Source organism: Aptenodytes patagonicus, chromosome 1 (genome assembly GCF_965638725.1).
Source record: "Aptenodytes patagonicus chromosome 1, bAptPat1.pri.cur, whole genome shotgun sequence".
Lineage (NCBI taxonomy): Eukaryota > Metazoa > Chordata > Aves > Sphenisciformes > Spheniscidae > Aptenodytes > Aptenodytes patagonicus.
In genome coordinates this window covers 197,060,583-197,078,494 of record NC_134949.1, presented here as the reverse complement: position 1 = coordinate 197,078,494, position 17,912 = coordinate 197,060,583, and the positions used below count along the sequence as shown (strand labels likewise).

At 44.5% G+C, this 17,912-nt stretch overlaps 1 long non-coding RNA gene across 1 annotated transcript in view; it reads right to left on the bottom strand.

Moving 5' to 3' along the window:
• The window catches only part of LOC143164988 (uncharacterized), a 28,420-nt gene extending 11,499 nt beyond the window's left edge, over positions 1 to 16,921 (bottom strand). The window contains exons 1-2 of the long non-coding RNA XR_012996212.1: positions 16,786 to 16,921; positions 698 to 874 (exon numbers count right to left, since the gene is read on the bottom strand). This is a non-coding gene — a long non-coding RNA (uncharacterized LOC143164988). The remainder of the gene's footprint in view (positions 1 to 697; positions 875 to 16,785) is intronic.
• Between the last annotated feature and the right edge of the window lie 991 nt (positions 16,922 to 17,912).

Here is a 17,912-nt window from a genome sequence, read left to right as displayed (position 1 = left end):
CATTAAAGTTAACTAAAACATGCAAAGTTAGGGAACGCAAAAGTAAGGCACCTCTCACTAGTGGCATGTCATCTCATAAAGGTGATTCAAATTTCAGTGAAAACAAGTTATCTTAGAAACATGTTTTATAAACAATCACTGAAAAAGAGTTGTTTATTGGAAAAATACTTTCCGCCCTTACTTTTGCAACCATACTGGCTATGGACAACAGGACAAAGCAAAACAAAATTGTATTGACTCTGACATTTTCTCGCTTTTGAGTAAAACAGGCCAAATGATAGTTGGTGGCTTGATCCAAACCCTAAGAATGACAGTGCAAAGTTGCCCATTGACTGCATCAGATGTAAGATCAGGCCTTACTATTTTAATGCAGTCCCAAGCGAAATGTAAATAAACTATCTTAATCTCTTGACTAGCTCCGTAAATTGGGCATGTAAAGCCCAGGAATGGATATTTGCATGTTTTAGGAGATTTGTCTATAAATTGCTATTGCTCACTACTCTCCTAACTCTACTTTTGGTTGCTTCTTTAGGAAAAAGACCACTTTTCATGTACATCTGCACATGCCAAAAATCTCTTACTTTGGGCAGCTCTTTCTGAAAACCTTGACAGTTGGACAGTCATCTGATGCAGATATAGCAAATTGTCCGTTCCGTTTTGGTCCTTTTCAGCAAGCCAGCTGCCAGATAAGACTTACCACAGTGCTTTTGTCACTTGTACATCTACGTCAATGTGGCTGCAAATTCTGGAAACCCGAGCCATGAAGACGAACTCCTGTGAAGGGCGATGATGTTTCATGCTTTTCAGTGGGGGACAAGTCAGATGGGAGCTGGCTGAGAGAGCCAGCCACCCTTGGTACTGGCAAGAATGGGTCCTGCAAGGGGAGAAAAGGAGTCTGTAGGCAAAGTTCTGGTTTTCTTTTGTTTTGTTTAATTAGTGTCCCAGACAACTATGTGAAGACAATGTCTGATTTATCGAGCAGTAGGGATATAAGGCTTCTATCACAGCACCATCATGTATACCGTGGTGTACATAAAGGATATGATCTCAGGGGCAGTTTCAGTAAGTGAAAGGGTTGGAAGCTGTGTAAGGTAAACAAGGCTGTTGTGTGGTTTTTTTCCTGGCATACCCACACTTACAGCTGCCAAAAAGCAGGCAAACTTTTGCCTCCAAAAATAAAAAGTGATTATACTCTGTCTAACCAAGTCTACCCTTAACTACACCACTGCCTATCACAAAAAGAAGGACAGATATGTATTTTGCGGTGTTGTTTTTGGAAAGTTTCCATTCAGGAGTTTGCAAGAATAATGTGGGTGTGTTGCTGGTGTGGAGCTGAGTGTCTCTGTGAGTGTGAACTCACGGTCCTGTAGAGCACTGCACTATTATCTTTGCAGCTTTCTATAGGCACTGGACACAGATGTTTTTATTCACCAGAATATCACCAACTCTCTCTAAAGGCCTGATCCAGCTCTACTGACATCTGTAGGAGCCTCTGCACAGACTCCAGTGGTGGCTAGGATCCCTTGAGGAATGATGATCTTTCCCTAGGAGATCACCTACAATTAGCAAAGCAAGGGTGTGTGCACCTGCCTCCATATTCAGCTATGTTCACCTGTCCTCAGACTGGTCCCTGCGATTCTTCTTCCACATCTGCTCTGCCCAGACTTTTTCTGCATCACTAACAAGGACAAACTTTGGTCCAACTTTCAATCTTCTGTGCAATTTTGAATAGCGATGATATCATAAGCCCTGTGACAGGAAGAGCAGGAGTATCAGCATGACTGGTTTGCTGAGGTATTTCTGGCTGAAGACAGAAATTCTAGCCTGCCTTCATTACACATGTACGTGAGCAGGTCTGAGCCCCATCAAAGGGTGTTTCACGTCTGTTTCTCAAATAGTGAATGAATACCCTCTTACACCAGAGTTAATTTTCATCTAATTTTGTCTCTGCTACTGGCTTACTGTGTAATCTTGCAGAAGTCACTCCATCTCTCCATGTCTCTGTTTCTTACCCCATCCTTCTACACCTTACCACTTGAGCTGTTCAGCATCAGGGGCCAGGGCTTGGGTCTCACAGGGTCCCTAATGTGCTCACAGTATTCAGCCCTGACTATCATTTGGAAATCTTGGCACCATCACAACACAAAGAATAACAGCCCAATATGGGCAATTGCACGCTTTAATCCCACAGTAAAAGAAGGGGTCTTGGATGTGTGCTTCCTTTGCACTAGTAGCTGAATTCTCTGTGTGCTGCTTCTGACTCATCCAGATAGGTTTTAAAACCAGAAATTACAAGGTGGGATGCAAGTTGTTATAATGTGCCTGGCTACACACTCTTAACTTCTTGTATGTTCTACAAAAGTATCCTAAGCAAGGGCATGTTCAACCTCTGCCTGTTAGGCACACTGGCAGCTTGTCAGGGTCCCAACCAATCTGAATTAATTAACTAGCACAGCTACATTATCCATCTGGGAGCCCTCCAGGCTTCAGGTTCCAATATGCTCTGTTTCATCTTGATGAGGAGAAACACCCTTTAGTCACAATAGGGCACTGCATTGTGGGGTTTGGGCTCCATGGGCTCATCTCAGTAATTAAAACAGGAGAACAGCTGCAGGCTACCATATAGCACTGCCTGGGAGACATTGGCCTATGGACAGCAAACTGTGTCCCATCAAATCTAAAAGCAAGTCTGCTTTGCATCCATGTTATATGTAAATGAAGACACTTCTAGGTGCATTTTCCACAGTGAAACCAAGCAACAAGTGGAACAATGCAGCGCTATTGACTTTTCTCAGGCAGAGGGTGAGGTGTGTATCTGCAACCGGGCAGCAATACCTAAGTTAGCTACTAGTCAACCAGCCCAAGGAGCACCAAGCTTGGTCTGGGCTCATTGACCTGTTCTGGGATGGAGAACTGCATCTGCCATCCTGTCCTCACCCTTCAGAGCTGGGACACGTGCAGGAGACCACACAGGCTATGCCTACACCATTTTAGATGACGTTTGTCGGTCAAGGTCCTCCATAGCTGCTTCATCTCCTCACAGTGTTTGCAAGGTTTCTACACAGCCTTTCTTCTTTACTCCCCAGGAAGTGTTTAAGGCAGCATCTTTTCCGCTCCAGCTTTCCTGAGAGGATGGGGAGAGCACAGGGATAACAGCTGTGATCACCCTTCTCTCCTCCAAATCAGAGGGGTCTCATCCTCCCCTGTTTATACAGCACTGGGACATTGCGGGGTAACACGGGGAGCAGGTCGTTTCCTGCTGCAACAGTCGGCACCATCCCTAAATTTACACAATGCTGCCAGCCTGCCAGGCACTTTTTTTTTTTTTTTTTTTTTACAGACTTCTAAGATAAATTTCATACTATGGAGAAGATGGAATTTTTTTTTAACACCTGTTTAGTCTCATAACATCCGTTTTGCTTTGACCTAATCAAACACGATACAAAAGGCAACAAAACAAAACTGGGAAATCTGCATCCTTAGTATGTGGAGGTACATAAAGTTTCCTGCTGGCTCTCTCAATCCTTAAAGGAGGAAGAAGACACCTTGCTTAAGAAGATGTGATCAGCCCAGGAGGAGCTTAATGTCCCTGCAGAATCAGCAGAATGGTGAAGGAACCAAAGTGATCCTGAGTGGATCCCTCTCTGCCCCTCTTGGTTCCCACCCACCTCTCCCAGCAGCCCAGGCAGATGTTGCAGGCAGATGTGCGTGGCCGCTTGGTGATGTGCAAGATGCATATAGGAGAGGTAGGCTGGATCTCAGTTTTGTGTTTCCCTGCATTTCAGTTCCCTGCTAGCAAAATGGCAATAACAACTGGGCTGGTTTTGGCTGGGGTAGAGTTAATTTCCTTCATAGTAGCTAGTATGGGGCGATGTTTTGCATTTTTTAGCTGGCAACTAAGCACCACACAGCCACTCACTCACTCCCCCCTTGGTGGGAGGGGGGAGACAATCAGAAGGGTAAAAGTGAGAAAACTCATGAGTTGAGATAAAGGCAGTTTAACAGGTAAAGCAAAAGCTGCACACGCAAGCAAAGCAAAACCAGGAATTCATTCACTGCTTCCCATCGGCAGGCAGGTGTCCAGCCATTTCCAGGAAAGCAGGGCTCCATCACACAGAACGGTTACTTGGGAAGACAAACACCATCACTCCAAACGTCCCCCCCTTCCTCCTTCTTCCCCCAGATTTATATGCTGAGCATGACATCATATGGTGTGGAGTATCCCTTTGGTCAGTTGGGGTCAGCTGTCCCAGCCGTGTCCCCTCCCGACTTCTTGTGCACCCCCAGCCTACTCGCTGGTGGGGTGGTGTGAGAAGCAGAAAAGGCCTTGACTCTGTGTAAGCACTGCTCAGCAGTAACAAAAACATCCCTATATTATCAACACTGTTTCCAGCACAAATCCAAACCATAGCCCCATACTAGCTACTGTGAAGAAAATTAACTCTACCCCAGCCAAAACCAGCACAACAACACATAGCCTTCCTGGATAGTTTGTTATTTGGAGCATCAGTTATTTAGAGGAGATTACGTATGTTTCTAATACTTTTGGGCTGCTAACAAAAAATACTGTGCAAATTTCTGAGTTTGAGTCAAGCATAGATTTATGTGACTAGCAGAGTATACACAACAATGCTCATGGAGATAGCAAAAAAACCCCACCCCAACAACCCAAAGAATGGTCACAATTCTAACCCTGGGATAAACTGCAAGTTTCGTGTGTTCTCTCTGAGTAAAGCTTTCCTATAATGTTTCTCCACGTTGCAAAAAATAGTCACTCTTTCCAGAAAAAAAAATTCTCCCTTGCTAACAAAATTGTGAGAAATTTTCAGAACAGCTAGGTCAAAAAGATGGAAACAAAATAAAAAGAGGACTGAAACAACCCCCAAGCCGCAGGTACAACTGCTTTCTCCAACTGGTATCAGTTCTCTAGAGAGTGTCCCGTTTCATAAATGAAACACGTCTTCCTTGTAAATACGTTAATTGTCTTTTGACAGGCCACAACTATCTTCCTACATCCGGACTGCCCCAAGCCATGGCGAAGACACAGCGTTTTTTCAAAGTCTCACCTACTGTCACGCTTCTTAGGCATAGCATTGCTTCACTGTATTTTACAGGTCACGATTAGCACAACAGGGTAGTAAAATATTAGCCAATTATCACAGACAAGCAGTTCTACCTTGCAAAGCCTTTTCCACACTCAGAATTGCACTGCTTTAATTAAAGGTGTGTTTTAAAATCAAATTAGTTAAGCCAGTGCAAACACTGGAACCCATTTAAAGTTGGTTTGTGTTGATTTAGCTTAATCTGATCAGGAAATGACTTAAACTAAATTGATACAGAGCAGATTTAAATCGGTCTGAGTGACCATGTCTTGCACCAGTTTAACTAAATCATTTTAAAACCAATTTTGTATGGGCCATATCCCACTATTGTGCCAAGGAGCATGAGCTAAAAAGGTGAATTAAACAACCAGACAAAGGAATGACACTTAGTACCTGATTCAGCACTGCAATACTTCAGTGTAAGTCTACTGTCATAGAGTTTAGTTGGCTATAGTTGTAGTAAAAATCAGAACAGAGCATAGTTTGATAGTGCTTCCTCTAAGCATTTTGTAAGGTTTCCAACCCTAGAACAGGACAAACTATTTTGGACTTTTTTTTTTAAACAGCCCTGCCAGTAGTTCTCAGATACACTAATTTCCTGAGTTGCATATGCATTTTTCATTTTTTATTTAAAATTTCTTAAAACTTCTATCATTTCAGGCCTAGAGAAAACAATAATATTAAACCTTACTTGACTCCTTTTAAGAATTATTGCTTTCTAATCAAGGTTGACAGTCTTTCCTTTCTTACACAAATGAGGTAAGCTCATTTTTATAAATAGTGCATTTCCATCCAAGATCTGCTCTTTTAATTCCACATAGGAAAGAAAGAAAGGGGGGTGGGGGGGAAGGATATTGCATTTTCAAATAAAATTCCCCCAAATTAAATCCTACAGAAGCTTAAGGTCTGAGAGGGGTTTCTTGTGGTGCTTTTATATTGTAAATACTGAGGTTTTAGATTACTTACATAAGCTTTAGTCACAAATAGAGCTGGCTTTAAAAAAAAACAAGAACGCTGAAACAGCTGTAGCACTGTATATGAGTCACTTGGACCATGGCAGAGATGTGAACACTAAGGTAGGAGTATCGCTGCTCTGCAAGCTTACCAAGGCGCCTTGTTGCTGGTTGTACCTCCAGGCAAAAAATGAATAATGTCTGCTAGTCTCATAATAAATGCCGCGCTGCAGAAAACCAAGCAAGGCATACCAGTGACTTGTTAAAATGGGTGGTCACCAGTGTGCGTGGGTTAAATAGCCCTTCCAGCGCTGTAGGCAGACAACAGGAATGGATGCTGTAGGGTCGGATGTGCGTGTTGGAGGGTCTGTCCTGGTGACCAGCACTGGGAGGAAGGAACAGGACACTTTTTCAGACAAGCTGGGGCCAACGGAGATGGGCAGAAAGATGAACATAATATTGATAAATAGGGCTTTTTCGAGGCTTTGTTGCAAATCAGCACAGATGGCTCTTTCACCCACACCCTAGCAAAAATTGTGATTTATGGCTGGAGGCAGCAAGCATGTTGCCATGAATTATGGCAGTTTAAGAAGCTCACATTTGTAATTGGGAGCTGGTAATTATTTACCATGAAATGTGATCATTACTGTCAGGTGACGATGACATTCCCCCGCTTTATGCATTCAGTAACTTTTTGAAGACTCTGCATGAACTCTTTGTGGGGGGTGGAAGGAGGAGCGCTGGCTTCCCTCCATCGCTGCTACCAAAACGGGTGTGTGTTTTGGCAGTAGTTTTGCTTGGAATATTCTATTCAGATTAATGTAATTTCAACATCTACTATCCTAAGTGTGTGGTGGTGCCACTAAACATATGTGTTTGCCAACTATGAAGTGCAGGCCATGTCATTCAGCATGGGAGTGAAGTGATTCTTATCTAACTCCCATATGTGTACCTTTCAGATTAGCTCCACTGAAATCAATGGCATTACAAGGCTTTAAAAGCAGCGGCGGAGGGAACAGGCCCAAGAGAGGCAGTAGATTATCAGGCGATTTGGGGTGAGGAGACGTGAATTTTTGGTCATTAATAGTCGTGTTAAATAAAGATGCAGCACCACATTCTGGTTGCAACCACTCAACGCGGTACCGTCTCCATTCACACAAGCATGGGAGCAGCTGGCAGGAGCTGGGAGGAGAAGGTCCTTCCCTGGGGCAAACAAAGCCAAACCTCCTCTCTCCAGTCACCACTCTCCCTACCCAAGGGGTCCGTTTTGTCCAGAGCTGTACGTAAAGCAAGCCCATGTTATAACGTCTTGGGATGCAGGTTCTTCTGAGACTGTGTTGTAGCTGTTCTTTCTATTTTATCTAATTCATAGCAAATACATATGTCTACCTCCAGTATTAATTGGGGATTTCCTACTCTTATGAAGTTATCACATTCTTTAGAAAAAGCCCTTGGGCTGCAGACAACAAATGCCTACCTTCTGTTATTTTTCTTGTGTCCCTTGCATGTTAACTGTGTATATTGTAAATTCAGTCTACTGCTGAGACTTTCTTGATTCCCCATAATATCAGCAACTCAGTTGTGTAGGGACAGATGTCTTCTCCATTCTTGCTGCCTGATTGTTTGTTTGCTTGTTTGTCAATGACCTTTCAAATTTCATCTCTTTATGAAAGCATTTTCAGTCTTGGGCAGAGGAACATTCTGAAAAGAGTATTCATGCCAAGAAAAAGAGACTAATTTTATTTTGCTGAATCATCAAGTCTCTCAGAAAAAATTACAACCTTCATCCTGCAAGAAACTACAGATGGACAGACCACATAGGGATCTTCTCCTACACAGGTATAGCTTGCCACAGCCTGGTCAGCCCAGCGGTGCCATTTTCCTTTGATCTTGGCCAACCCTCAGTGAAAACCCCTGCTCTTGAGCAATCCTGTTTTACCATCTGCCTTTGCTCCTGAGCAGCCCCATTCAGCCAGACCCCACTCTGACAGGTATGTAAATATTCAGCTAACAGAGATGCTGACCTCCTCAGGTTGTAGTCCTATATGTGAGTTACTCTTAATTCCCTGCACCAGGTTTTTGCCTCCCCAAAAACTGGTAGTGCCTTCATGAGACTGGAGTGCGTCATGAGTCATGGAGTGACGACATCACTGGACACAGGAAGGGCTACAGGTGTCGTCCATCTGGACCTCTGTAAGGCCTTTGACATGGTCCCCCACAACATCCTTCTCTCTCAACTGGAGAGGTATGGATTTGATGGGTGGACTGTCTGGTGGGTGAGGAATTGGTTCGATGCTCGCATACAGAGGGTAGTGGTCAACGGCTCAATGTCCAGATGGAGATTGGTGATGAGTGGTGTCATAAAGTCATAGAGTCATAGAGTCATTGAGGTTGGAAAAGACCTCTAAGATCATCGAGTCCAACCGTCAACCCAACACCACCATGCCCACTAAACCATGTCCCTAAGCGCCTCATCTACACGTCTTTTAAATACCTCCAGGGATGGGGACTGTGGGGGTCCTGTGGGGTCCGTACTGGGATCGGTACTGTTTAATATCTTCATCAATGACATAGACAGTGGGATCAAGTGCACCCTCAGCAAGTTTGCAGATGACACCAAGCTGAGTGGTGCGGTCAACACGCCAGAGGGATGGGATGCCATCCAGAGGGACCTGGACAAGCTGGAGAAGTGGGCCCGTGTGAACATCATGAGGTTTAACAAGGCCAAGTGCAAGGTCCTGCACCTGGGTTGGGGCAACCCCCAGTGTCAATACAGGCTGGGGGATGAAGGGATTGAGAGCAGCCCTGCCGAGAAGGACTTGGGGGTACTGGTGGATGAAAAGCTGGACATGAGCCAGCAATGTGCACTCGCAGCCCAGAAGGCCAATCGTATCCTGGGCTGCATCAAAAGCAGCGTGGCCAGCAGGTCGAGGGAGGTGATTCTGCCCCTCTCCTCTGCTCTGGTGAGACCCCACCTGGAGTACTGCGTCCAGCTCTGGAGCCCTCAGCATAAGAAAGACACGGACCTGTTGGAGCGGGTCCAGGAGAGGGCCACGAAAATGATCAGGGGGATGGAACACTCCCCTATGAGGAAAGGCTGAGAGAGTTGGGGTTGTTCAGCCTGGAGAAGAGAAGGCTTCGGGGAGACCTTATTGCAGCCTATCAGTACTTAAAGGGGGCTTATAAAAAAAGATGGGGGCAAACTTTTTAGCAGGGCCTGTTGCAACAGGACAAGAGGGAATGGCTTTAAACTAAAAGGGGATAGACTGAGACTAGATATTAGGAAGACATTTTTTACACTGAGGGTGGTGAAACACTGGCACAGGTTGCCCAGAGAGGTGGTGGATGCCCCATCCCTGGAAACCTTCAAGGTCAGGTTGGACGGGGCTCTGAGCAACCTGACCTAGTTGAAGATGTCCCTGCGCACAGCAGGGGGGTTGGACTAGATGACCTTTAGAGGTCCCTCCCAACCCAAACTATTCTATGATTCTGTGAGACTGTGAAAAACCAGAGCTAGGCAGAGAGCCCAGGATATTGGCCCTTGGGTTCTCAGTGACTGCACAGTGTGCCATTTGCTGGATGGATGCTGTTATACATGTGAATAGATTACTGTTCCATTCCTGTAATTTTTAAATTTCTCCATCTGTATGGATTTTTTTCAGGCACAATATTTCATATCCAGGTGACTTCCTTTGTGCTTTCACCATAATAAAATGGCATGGGGGAACAGGAAAATAGCTGCCATTTCCCCTAAAAATGTTTATTATTTTCAGTCTATATTTCTTGAAGAAATAGTCTGGTATATGTGTAGTGTGTTAGGAGGCAAATGAACATGTGTCAGGGAGAAGAACTAGTATTTAAAACCCATAAAAGAATTATTAACAAAAAATACAATGTGAACTACTTCAAAAACTAAGTTCTGGGTTCTTTTGCATTTTTAAGGCATAAGAGACTCCATCTCTTTTCTCTTCATGCAATATCTCTAGTTTTGCCATAAAGAAGAATTTCACTGTCAAAAAAATACCTGGAAAAATTCATTTATGCCTGCACAGCTCCCAATAGATATGAAAACCGAGCAAGAAAATAGTCTTTGTCCTACTCACTACTTTGCCATATTGACAAAGCTCTATGGTGTTACCCTAACAGCCACCCTTTCGATTTTCTCTCAGCAACTTTTTCATGCAAATGGCTGCTTCAGTGCTGCACCAAGGAAGCAGAGCATCCTCAGCTCCTGGGGCTCAGAGCCCCTCCTCTGTGCCTGGGCACTGCCTTACCCCAATGTTGGGTTATCATGTGGAGCGAAAGCCTTTTCTGTGCATCCCCATGGGAAGTGGGGACATATTTCTGTATATACAGTGATTGCTAAATCTAATGGTGTGCTACTGTGCAGACTTTCTGACCAGCTGTATCTTGCTATTTGTAAGACCCTGTTATTACTGGCTCATACTTTATTTTAGGGACATTAACCTGCCTGTATGCTTCTGCCGGTGCCTTACTGGTAACCTTCTGTGTTATGCCAAGCTCCAGACTCCTCAGTAAAAGACTCTTTGTGAGTCTTCATTTCAAACTTCTGTTTGGTTTTGGTTTTTTTAAATTCTCCTTCTCTTTCCTGCCCTCTCCCATACCCTCTCTCTTTCTCCCTCTCTTTTGGCTTTTGCTTCTCTATCTTTTGCTTCTCTGTCAGAGAGGGCACCCACCCTGGGAGAGGGGTAAGGACACGTCACCTGTAAGCTCTGCACTGTCAGGACCCCTCGGTGGTTTGCTGAGAGCACCAAAGACTAGTTCCCCATCCACAGAAATGACCTAGGCAGCAGCCTCTTCCTAAATTGTGAACCAGGGCTCCAGCAACAAGCCTCAATTTAACTAGGTCCCTGTGGCTTGGAAAGGGAGCTGGTAACTAGGCAAACCTCCTTGACCTACCATCACCAGCACTAGCAACAGGCAGGGTCTAGTTCTCAGGCTGAAACAGGGAAACGCAGTAGATACAAATCCTGATGTCAGCTGGGGTCACTCCAGGATGCTTTCTCCCTCCCTTCCACCATCAGAGGTATAACCAACCTGACTTCTTCCTCCTTACAGATAGGGAGAGAGGAGAGGAGAGGAGAGGAGAGGAGAGGAGAGGAGAGGAGAGGAGAGGAGAGGAGAGAGGAGAGGAGAGGAGAGGAGAGGAGAGGAGAGGAGAGGAGAGGAGAGGAGAGGAGAGGAGAGGAGAGGAGAGGAGAGGAGAGGAGAGGAGAGGAGAGGAGAGGAGAGGAGAGGAGAGGAGAGGAGAGGAGAGGAGAGGAGAGGAGAGGAGGTTTGCAGGCAAGAAAGCAAGCAAGGAATTAAGCAAGAAAGACACAAAGTAAAGAAAGAAACACATAAAGAAAGTGTGTGTTGCTATTAGCTTATTTACTGACATTTTTTGTCCCTTTACAGTTCAGTCACACCATGATGATCAACATTTTCATAGTTTTCCAGGCCTTCACTGGGATTTTTTCACTCCCCAGATCATTCAGCACCTTTTTCAGATCTTTTCATTCGAAACAATTCTCTCCAAATTACAAATGAACTTTTTAGAGCATTTCTCCACCCAAGTGTAACCATGTGTGGTTGAACATGATAGAAAAATTATTTGGAAATGGGGCCATGGGTAAGATCCAGAGAACCATATCAAACTAGTAGTGCTTTCAGTTAGACATTTGATGCTAAAGGTACGTGAGGGCCACGAGGCATTTGGTGTTGGATAGTTGTTTACCAGGGCAAAACTGTGAGGAGGCAGTAGGTCAGTGTCAGGAGGAATTAGACCTGTCTCACTGCTGAACTTTTATGAACCTGGAGACCATCGGTTCTCCTTTCTGTGCTTTTCTGTCATTTGTCTGCTTTCCTCAACAAGAGTCCTCAAAGCAGGGACATGCATGCTGCATGTTTATACATTGCCTAAAAAGTGCCAGCCTGGATTAATGACTATATTGCAAACACTATATTGCTGCATCACTATATTGCAAAACAGTTTGCAAGCACGAATTGCCCTTCATAGGGTAACCCCAGGGGTATAAGGAGGTGGATGGGGTAGAAGGGAGAGCACAGTCACCAAGCTCTGCACACCGCCGGCTGGCCAAGGAAAGCACGTGGAAAATAACACGTGATGGGACTGTACATAGGATTTCTGACCCACAACCTTCATGCTGCTCTCACTTGAGCTGGCCACGATCCTGTGACTGAGCAGGGCTGGTGGCAATGATCCCCCATCTCCCTGATCTCCAGGAACTTTCCCCACTACCAGAGGGTTTCCTTCTGCCAGGATCATCACCTTCCTCTTCCTGACCCCCTTTCTCTTTCCCATTACCACTATTTCTTTACGGGAGCCCTTCTTCTTGGGTAACTCTGCTTTCCAGGACACCAAGGCCCAGATTTCACCATCTAAATAGTTTATGTGCAAAAGCTCAATATGTGATCAGTCTCCTAATAGGTGTCTGCCCCACATCTCTTTATTAACTGGAGAATTCAGGACATACTACTTTTTTTTAGCCCCAAAATTGGCAACCAGCCTGTACCAGTTGCAGCTAGCAAGTAGCAGGCTTCTGCTTGAGAGTTCAAAAGCTCATTTTGGGGCATTCACTCACACACACACATACACCCAATTATCTGCTGCATGTTAGCATTCACAGTTTAAGCCATTTTTCACCTACAACACCCACAGTTCCTTGTTGTCCAATGCTGGATTATCTGGCCAGGAATAAAGCTTGAGCTTTGAAGATTTTCACTTAGTTGGAGCATGTGTGACACCTCCTCTCCCAATGGGTTCACTGGTCTTCAGCAGGGAGCTGGATTTCTGTTCAGACTGCTCTCCCCAAAACTTTTGGTAGGGCTTCTCTACTCTACCGTGCCTGCAGAAAATCTGTAGGAACTAAGTGTCCCTAACACAACTACTTGTGAAATTCAGATGAACTTGGTCAACTTGGGCTCTCGTGGGCTGCTCTTCACCCAGAACACAGGAAAAGAAAATGGGCAGCCAGAGTGAGGGGGAGTGGGATTTCTCCTGGTCTGGACTGAAATTCATGACAGAGATGAAGTTTCTTTTTTTTTAACCAAAGGGATAGGCTCTGACCTGGTGGAAATCCCGTGACTCATGAAAAATTCGCAAGACCCGGACATGCTCCACATTCCTGACCCATTTGAGCACTCCCATCAGAGCCGTCATCACAGAGCCAGTCATCCAACTAGGGGAAGAGAAACCATACCACGTGGCTTACAGTTAGTGGCATTTTTCAAACACTTTCGAGAGAAATCACAATGTGCTTGAAGAGTTTCCAGGGTGAAATATATCAACAAAATTATTCAGTATGAATAATTCTCCCAGTACTATTTACTGCCACACATTAGGATCAAGAAGTAGAAAGGGACATGTGAGAGAGCAAGAGAGAAAGAAAAGAAGGAAATTCTCCTCCCACACACTCAGAAGATGTATCGTTTCTGGATTGCTTCAAACTGAAAGGAACCCAATAATTATGATTTCACATTTCCAAGAGACTAAGCCCAGTCCCACACAAATAGCCTCACTGTAGTAATATGCTGCTAGCCACTCATCCTAACCCTGAACACACTATAAAGAACTGACCCAGCAGGCTACCAGTGCTAATTCTGATTGTGGCTAGCCCTCGTGTTTCATTAACCCTGTATCACTCAGGTCTTCATTAAACCTGTTATTCTTGCTTTTTATGTTCTGGTGTGCTCATCCTGATATGTCTTGAACGTTCAAAACCCAGACTGCATGCTCACAAAATGGGAGAAGGTTCAGAGGCACCAGCAAAGAGTCTGATTTGTGTTAGCTTATGAAATGATGACATCTTACTGATTTTTATTAATGTAAACCTGAGCCTGCTATGGGTTAGCCAGGAACAGAGCTGCTGAGTGGCCTTCTCATGGGCAAGAGTTGGCTCCTGGGATAGATGGTCCAAGTGCCTGAAATGCAAGCAGATCCAAGCTCTGTCCCCAATCAGAAATGAAGCAAATTCAACTTGGTTTACTGGTACTTTTCAAGAGTTGTGAGACCTTCCCCTAGGAAGCACCTTGTGTGTACAGTGGTTTGAGTTAACAGAGCTCAGAAGTGCACAAAGCCAGAGCAAGGCTCAGGCTCACATCCCTGGAGCCGGCTCTGCAGAGGCTTGATCACTCCACCCTTTCGATGGACACAGAGAGGTGTTCAACTCATAAGAAGGTATAGAGCTTTTAGCTCGGTGACCCCGTCTATGCAAAAGGCTGTTGCAGCAAAACTGCTTTCGTAAGAAGTCTTGTTCCAAACCAAAGTTCACACAGCAATGAGAAATCTGCATGAAGACCAGGCCCTGAGCACATGCTTAAGTCAATGCAAGCAAGCAAATCTTTTGATGTCAGAGGAATTGCTCCCAGCAGTTACGCTACCTGTGTGCCCAGGTCACTGGACGCTGGATGTTCAAGCGTCCTGCAGCAGTACAGTGAGTTCACAGCCCCATGACAGGAGAAATTCTGGTTTGTATACATATTTTTTTATTTTTGAAGTAATATATCAGCCTTTCCAGTGTGTCTCCCTGGAAAAGGAGATTCCTGTCTGACAGAACACAGCAACAAAAGGGAACACAGAGATTTTTATGGCTTTTGTCATCTTTTAATATTATTTTATGAACTGTGGTTATGGCAGTTTCAAATCGTAGCCATTGCTTGCTGCTTTGTTTCTACTTAGCAGACTCAAAGCCAAAACTAAAAGTAAAGCTAGCATGTTTGACATACTTCATCCTGTGCAACAGAACAGCCTATAACAGCTAGGAAGAAAACATTGAATTAAAAAAATAAGGAAACAAAGAAAAGGAAAGGAAAACTCTTGCTTTTATAGAATTATTCGAAAGCCACGGTACATGGCCCTGAAGCTGAATGGTGTAGCTGTACATTGCACAGACTAGTGTATGCCTCTGACGTGCTAAACACTGATATCTCGTTATAATGATGTGTTAATGTAAGGGGAGTGATTTTGCAAAATTTTATGCCTTATTAAGGAAATGATTCAAGCCCAGGAAATGTGCGGGTTAAGTACTTGCTTTCATAAACATGGGTTACGGTGGAAAAAAAGATTTTAGATATTATGTGGAAAAATGCAGTAAAAAGCGCTGAATTAGCCCATTCCATTACATTGAATTGTTCAGCAATTATGGTCATCCCCCGGCCTAGAAAATTAAAGTATATGATGAAAACCCAATCTAAAGATATCCACTGCTGTGCTACTGAAGACATAGCATATCATGCTTAAAAGGCACTTAGGACTTCAATGACCAAAAAAAAGTTATCTGAGGAATAAGTTTAAACCAGCTACAGTCCCAGCCCAGTGCTGCCCTCCTCTCTTTCCTTTCACTTCTCAAACCACTCACGCAAATAGGAATTGCAACAGGTTGTCAGGGGCTCAGATGTGCTCTTCATAAGTGGAAGATCTCGTACAAAACTCTTAATTGCAAAGCAAGAGCAGTCTTTTGTGCTCTTCGTTCCAGAAGGCAGGATAAGGCCGCAAGACAGGGTGATGGGGATGGCCCATCTTGCTAGGGAAGGAAAATGTGTCATGATCCGAGCTGGGTGGAGTGGAAGAAATAATTTTCAAATATTCGTTTGAACTTGAAAGCCACTTTGTATTTCACTGCTTTCCCTATGCCATCGTGTTCACTCACCACAACCATTTCGTTGCTGGGTGTTATGTAAATGAACGCTCATGGAAAGCATGCTTTTCATGCACACGCTTGAGCAGTGTCTGCAAGTCCCTTTCAGGCTGAATAGTATCTGCAGCATGCCTTTTGAACGACGCTGATTTTCTCAGTTCTATTTATGATCTAGTATTTACTAGAGACGTTCACACCTACTGGGTATTAGCTTAGCAGATCTTTCTCTTTCAGCTCCAAAAGCCATTCACTGATCCTTCTTTCTTGCTTTCTCTCAGTTGCCTCTCCCCAACGTTTAGAAGCAGTAACTTTAGCCAGATTTTTTTTTTTCTAAATTTAAAAATAATAATGTGGCTCCTCACTATAAAATGTCTGTCTCCTCCACTCCCAGCCTCCTGGGGGTTGCCGTGGGCATGGTCTACAAATTAAGTGGAGGCACTCAGCCCTCAGTTCAGCTCTAGTCAAACATTAGCTGCAGTGTTTACCCTTGTGTAATCTTCAGTTTTGCATTAATTTAATACTGCTCAGCACTTTTTTAACATATTCAGCAAATCCGTGGCACATAGTGCTTTGTGTCTGTATCTCCCCCATCAAACCAAGTTTTGATTTTTAACCAAACTCATCAAAGTAAACTCCTCGCAATACTTTTCTCCCTCTACTTTGATCTTTACATAATAAAAAAAAAAAAAATGTTGCTTTATGTGGTAATTCAGATATACTCTGAGGGTTTTTTCCCCCTTAACTTCAAAGAGAGCAAATAGGAAATTGTTTTCATTTTTCTTTCACATTTCACAAACAACATGTTCTAGTTGTTTTTGAGCAGCAGAAGGTAGTAAGCATCTCCCAATTAATAATTCCCAGGTAATATCACGGCCTCTTGTAAGCACAGATCTCAAGAAATTTGGTTCATAACAAACAAATAAAATTCTCTTTGAAGGTCTGGCTAAAGGACAGTCAGAAACGGAGTGGGAGCACATCATCATTCTTAATCAGCCTTCTATCTTTGAACCTTCTTCTGAGAAAAATAAAACAAACAGAAATCTTGGAGTATTTAGTTAGAAAGCCACTCACCTCCTGGCTTCAAAACTGCAAAATCCCACTGCGCTGGAAAGAGCAGCAACTAATGCCACACAACCTAGAGATCTCTCCCCAGCCCTGTTACAGGTAATCCCACAACGAAGAGGGAAGGATTTTGTTAAAGCAAGGACTGAAGTAAAGTCAACACCAGACCTCCGGCTTTTTGGCTGTCCAAATAAAGATCTAGCATTTCACGCCCACCAAGGACACTTGTATAACTCCCACCGCACAGCAGAGTGGGCAATCAGGCTCTTACATCAGCATTTGAATTGCATGATCTTTTCTGGGCTGGTGAGGCACATCAGCACATGCCTCATCCCACCTACACTGATATTAGTAACTCTGCAACAGTGAATAACTGTGTGATGAAAAGATTTCGGGCTCTGCGTGCTTTCATCATGTGGGGGCTCAGGCAGGGCCTGGAGAGGAGCTGGAGGAGCCAGAGGCAATGGGGACCGTTTCCACCCCACGTCACAATGCCCCAGTGAGAAGAGCTGGCAGCAGCAAGGGCACTTAGGCTGCGGTTAGGTTATACAGAGGTGCAAAGTCCAAGAGAAAGAGCTGCTTGAGCTCCGCCGCTTCCCCTTGCAGATGATTTTTCATCAAATCCCCCTCACCATGCTACTCCCACCCCAAGGACCTGACATGTCTGAACGTGGCCCTCAGGGAGGAGGGGCTGCGCTCAATTTCTGGCGCCCCGACTTTAGTACAAATAGCAAAAATCCCAGAGCAAACAAGGGAAAACAGAGAGTTTGCTGTGCCTTATACATGACATAATTTAGTTATTTTAGCTTATTGACATACATCGCTTTGTTTCTTCTCCCATTTAGGAACGTATACAATTATGTGCGCGGCCGGGAGCTGGAAGTGCCGAGCCGGTTCTGCTGGACGGTACCCTGCCGGCTGAGCGGTCCCCAGGGACCCCCTTGATCTCCTCACGCCTGTCTGAGGCCCTGCTCAAGTCAAAGAGATTAAGGAAAAGTCGGTGAGAATTTAGGCACGCCTGGCTCCAACAAGCCATTTGCACCAATTCACAAAGGAAAAACCTTGGAAGTGTTTCCAAAAATACAGGCCAGTCGTGTGAGTTAAGGCTGTGAGGGAGCCTAACGCGCAGACTTTCC